This window comes from Numenius arquata, chromosome 1, assembly GCF_964106895.1.
Source record: "Numenius arquata chromosome 1, bNumArq3.hap1.1, whole genome shotgun sequence".
NCBI lineage: Eukaryota > Metazoa > Chordata > Aves > Charadriiformes > Scolopacidae > Numenius > Numenius arquata.
The window spans coordinates 9,467,912-9,473,929 of record NC_133576.1 but is presented as its reverse complement, the minus strand read 5'-3'; positions in this window follow the sequence as shown (position 1 = coordinate 9,473,929).

Below are 6,018 nucleotides of genomic sequence, written 5' to 3'. Positions count from 1 at the left end.
CAACTCTGGAGTTTAGCAAGTCCCAAGGTAGCAAGATGGCTATTCAGTCTCTAGTAGGCAACAACTTCTGAGGAGTTGTAAACAGAAGGACTGTTGCGTTATTAGTCCTTCTGTTCAGTGGATTTCCCTGTCTGCTCCAGCAGGCTTACACAGTCATGTTGAATGGACAGGGCAACAAGTTGCAGCTCTAAGATTGGCTCTTGAGGAAATCCTATAAGTTACTATGCAAACCACAAATGTAGTTAACAGAGAGGAAAGAATCTTCTTCTCTTCTTCTGCCAATAAATGGAGATAAGCAGTAGGAAAGACTCCAGCTTCTATGCTGAAAATTACTTGATAATGAAGGTTACTAAAGGCCTTCCCTGTTCTCTTTTTGTTTCATCAGCAAAACTCCTAAGAGATGAAAGATGACAGAGGAAATGATCCTCCATGGGATCTGGAGGACGATTGGGAGCTGAGAACAGATTGTCTTTCATTTTTCTTTCTTTTCCAATAAGATTCTCTTTTTTTAGTCTCTATTTAGGATTGAGGATATGGTTGAGGGTGGACTATGGGAAGTCACAAGTGTTTCTAGAAATCTGAAGACTGACCAATTAGAATTCCGATAACTTCTCTGGATCCTGAAGCTGGTTCTCTCATCCCTTAAAGTTCTCTCCTCCCTACATTTGTAAATATTTACCATCCAAACAGAGGAGTAGAAGAGCTGCTGTAGGCTTTTTTTTTTTTCGTACTTGAAATTTAATTTTGTGTATTAATTTACTTTAGAGGAAAATGAAAATAAGAAGTAATATATTTTAGGATAGCTGGGGAAGTGCTTAAAGCACATTCTCAAGAGAAACCTAATAATTACATCAATTTCAGGTTCTGATAATTAGAAAATTTATACCAATATTCTAAAATTTAGCAAAGTTAATAAATATACAAAATACTCTTACCTTCTGCATACTCTTCAAACTGTTCTTGATTATGGGAGTATTTTTATTTTACTTATTATATTGGCTGCCTGGGGATTGTTTGTGGAATAGGTGATGGCAAATGGAAACATCCCTAATCAATGTAAGCATTGTAAAAATTGTGAAAATCCAAAGAATTGTGTTATCCTTTCCAAGTACTAACCAATGCAGCAAAATAGATTCCAAGAACAGACTATCCAGAGATTTTGTTTTCATTAATTAACTAAAATATTAATAAAGTCTTTGCTTCAGAGAACAGAATTACTTTGATTGCAAACTCTTTATGATCAGACCTGCTTCTTTGTTCTGTATTTCTACTGTTTCCAGCATGACTGGAGTTCTTAGCTGAACTTCAGAAGTAATAAATAATAATACCTTGAAATAATTTGATTTATTTACCCATCATAAAAAATAACAAAACTGGGCTTATGCTTATCTTTACCATTTAAACACTGTATACTCTTCCTCCACTGTTTGAGCAATTTTGTCCTAGTAGCGTGTCTTTCTTTTAGATGCTAATAGCAATTATCATTTTACCAGACCTTGTGTGTAATATAGAAGCTGTTGAGACTACTTGGCTTTTTTGTTTCTAATATATAGAAAAAGCAAAAGCTATTGACAGTTTGCATTTTGAGGAATCTTTAACTTCCCTTGTATCTATCTTGTTAAGTGTATGGGGGGCCAGTTCTCTAGAATATGCAATTTATTCTTGTTCTTACAATGTATGATGAATATATGAATATTCTGTTTAAAAGATAGGGTCACCCTTGAAGTTGGTGAGTTGAATCAATTATTGTTTATTACTATCTATGATGATTTTACACAAAGAACATATAGGAAGTGCAAGGAGGGAGGTCTGGCTTAAGAAAAAATTGTATAAGTCTTGGAATGAGAATTTATTGTGTTTCTCAAGGAGATAAGGAAACATTTTCAATATGTGCACAAGGTCCCTGCCCTTGTCCTCAGCGTTGCAAGTTCCCTGGGATGTGGTTGGTGAAGTCAAGTCATGCTGCCTAGTAAGTGGTCACGAAACACAGGTAGATGTTCAAATTGTTATAATCCATGACCATACAGATTATTTCATGCTTTATGTCACACATAAGAAAAAGAGCACAATGCTGCAAGTGTTCAGGGAAAGAGCCAGATCCAACAGCAGATCCTTCACTGCTGAATTCCTCAGTTTCTGTGAGTCATCGTGCTGCACCATGTCGATCACCTCTGTTCCTTCCCCCATTGACGAGATCACAAATATTTCCTCCATTTCCTTCCAACCTGTAACAGGAGGTGGGTGGGAAAAACATAAGCTTTCTTCTTGTTCTGTTCTTTCATACCTGGATCCCTTTCACCTCTCCTTCCCTCCCCTTTTCTCTCCCTGCTTTCTAAACTTTCAATTCCATTTCACCCTTACTGTGTGTCCATTTTTGCCTTCATTCTAATCAGCTTTTCATTCATACCCCTTCCCACTTGCTGCTTCCCTTGTCCTTTTCTTGTTTCTATTCTTCCCCATTCAGTATATATCCCTCTATGCTCCCCCTCCCCATAGGATCCTCATCATTCCCAAGTGTGGTTTCTTGATGTATATGGATGTGAGTGTGCAAACCTGCCCTAAACTTCTCTCCCTTTGCCCTGCTAAGTGCATGCAATTGCAGCAAGGTAGCAAGTGGTCATCCAGGAAGAGAAGAGCATCATTATTGCTATTTTACAAGCAGAACTGAGGAACAGGAACAGGAACTCAGGAAGCAAGGCATTGGAAGAAGTGGGGACTGGAATCTGGACTCGTATGGTTTGCACTTGCAGGATTTATTTCTTTTCCTTTCTTTTCTCAACACAATCTTTCTCATCCTCTTGTTACAAGTGCATCTTTCTTCCACTGATTCTCTCTTCCCTCATTTTTTTCACTCACGCATTTAGCCAATTTCCTCTCTTATTTCTCAACACACTTCCTCACTGACTGTTGCCTATCTTGCTTTCTCTCTTCCCATGCTGGCTCTGCTTCTCAGACTTGTTCTCCCAGAATTGCTGCAGTTTGGTTGTTTCTTGGGTATGCTGAGTGCTGTGATGGAGATAGGAGGAAGCTTGGCTTGGAGCAAAGTGCCTGCTTCCTTATGGCTCTATTTTGAGAAATCACCAGTTTCTGAGCAAAGAATGTTACTATTAGACTACATCCCAACAAGTAATAGTAGGAGAGGTGGCATGAGAAAGACTGCAACCACAGTGGCAAATGTGACTGCCTCCCAAAATGAATAGCAGAACATTGCACAAGACAAGTACAGAATGCAATGAAATATTCATATAAGTGCATTGCTAATATGAATAAGAGAGTGCTTGCCTGAAAAAGGCCTTTTGAAATCTTTTATTTTGGAAACCACTTTCTCCTTACTCTCCTTTCTTTGCATGTTCTTCCTTTTCCCCTCTTCTGTACTTTTCCACCATGAGTCATCCCAGATTCATTCTTTCATCTTTTCAGGGCCATAACTCCAGTAATAGGCCTTAATGACCTTTACCAGCCTCAACTGGAGGCTTCACCCCCATCCTCTGCCCATGGGTCCAGGAGCTTCATTTAAGCTCAGTCCTGGGTCTCCAGTCTCTATTTGTGGTCTGTTGCAAGTATACCTATCTCCAGCTCCAGCTACATTACAGCTGTGCCTGGCCACAGACCCTGTTAATTCTAGATCTTGACCTAGAAATTGACTTCCTGGTTTGACTTTGAATATGGCTTATCACTATGGCCTTGCCTGGTAGTCATGGGAGTGTGTCTGACCCTGGTTTCTTTCATTGGATGTGATCCTGACTTGCTGACTTTTATTCCTGGCTTGACTCTGAGCCTGACTTACGATTATGGACTTACTCGATGACCTGTATTCTTGACAGAATAACTACCTATCCCTACCTATAACTACCTAAGTACCATGCCCAGGACTGCCTTGCTTGCCTTGCTCAGGGGCTGTGGGGACTGGGCCCTGGCTATTGAGGCCCCTGCCCTACCAGCCTTGCTGAGCAGACACTTGTTTGCTGCCTCCCTCTCCCTTAGAAAGCAGCTGGGACTCGGTGTTCCCTGAAAGTTAACTGGGGCTTTCTTGAGAGCAGAGGTGAACACCACAGAGCTGGGCCCATCTCTAAGCGGGGCCTATGATCCCTTCTGAGGGACCAGCCTGGCCCTGGGTGCTGTCAGCTGCCCAGCTTCTAGCGCTCCCCAGGTTTGCTCTGGGCCTTTCTTTTCAAGCCCACTGAGCCTCCCCAAGCCCACTGAGCCTCCCATGGGAAACCTGATCTACACCCTGCCTGCCTCCCTCAAGCTTTAAGCACCCCATATGCCATGCCCGTTTCCCAGTTTCTCATCCCTTTCCTGGCTCTTTACCCTTGGAAATTGCCCTGTGGCATCCCATGGCAATTAAATCACTCTACAGCACATGCTTTATGAACCCAGAGCTCTGTAGGGTGTGAGGAGGGCCTGCTGAGAGGGGAGGCTGCAGTCAGGGCCATGAATGAACTAAGAGGCTTTAATAGTCCTGACCAGCCTCAACTTGTGCCTCGTCCCGCATCCTCTGCTCCATTTAAGTGTAAGGCTAGGCAATCGCTGGGCTGTGTCTGATCCTGGTTACCCATCACCATGTCTGATCCTGACACTGACTGGCATTGCTCCTTGAACTTGGACCTGTCTCATCATCATGGACTTCCCTGGTGATCTCTTGTCTGACCCTGACTACCATCCCCAGGCCTGTCTTGCTTGTCCTGCTCAGGGTTGTGGGGACTAGGCCCTGGCAGATGAGGGTCTTACACTGCTGGCCTTGTTATCACACTCAGTTGCTGGCTCCGTATTTCTTATGGACCATCTGACCCCCACTGCTTGACACACATCTTTTCATTCCTCTTCTGCTCTTGTCTTTGCAATACCAAGCTCCTGTGTCTGTACCCCTTCTCATTTTTTGCCTTTATTTGCCCTCCAAGCCTCCTCTTCCTCATCCTCTCATTCAACCCATCCTCTCACCTGCTGATGTACTCTCTTGCTGTCCATTCTTGGCTGTGTGCATCATAGTCTGGCTTTTCAGTGGTATGAAGGCATTAGAGGAGACTAGGCAGTAAGCGGCTGGGAACATACCCACCAGATAGATGGTAAATCCCAGGGAAGCTATCAGGGTTGGATTACCCCCCATCCAATCCACCTGTCCAGCACAAGACACTTTTGCTTCTCACCCCTTTTCAGCTAATGGAGTCAGGATCTCCCTAGCACCACAATCTTACTCGGGGCACATTGTGACATCAGTGGGCTCATCTAACATACGCTGCTAGGCAGAAACAGTGTGGCTTTGCCGTCATAGCTAGCTAACACCACCCTAAAGCATGAAAAGAATCTGAAAGCATTTGGGAATCGATAAGAGTGTGTTCAAAGTTCTGCTCAAAGTTAAATAGAATGAAAAAGATAGGATCATAACAATAGGAGGTCACCTCATGTGAAAAATCACACAATCCTGAACATTTTTGTAGCTCCCCCTTCCAAGTAGTGCTCACAAGTAACTGACTGAAACTGGAGAAAAAATGTTTTATAGGTGTGAAAGGAAAACGTAATGACTTTCCTTCTTCAGTGCTTAACCTGTATTAGCATTTTGTGCTGTTTGGCTCACACAGCCTCTGCGAATAGAAACAAATTTTTAAAAAACAACAGTAGAATGTCAAGCATGTGTTTTTAAATGTCCTCTAGATGGTGATCTAACAACATCAATGCAGAAACAGCTCATCTTACAAAGCACCAATTCTACAGGGGAAAACCCATACCCTACTAACCCTTGCCGTTCACTTTGCCAGACCAAATTGCCCACTCTAATTGACTCTCTGTCCAGACTACATTTTAGGACTCTGATGATAACTTTCCACCATGTAGCCTAAGAGACAATTTTCTGATTATTTTCAAATGCACATTTATCCCCAACTATCATTTGCTGTACCAAATATCTTCCACATTTCCTGTATTTACATACAGTTTTATGTTACCATTGGCTTTCCCTTTTTCTTTAGTTTTTTTTTCCCTTTTCTACTATTAATAATTGTCTTTTTATTCAAGATCTTC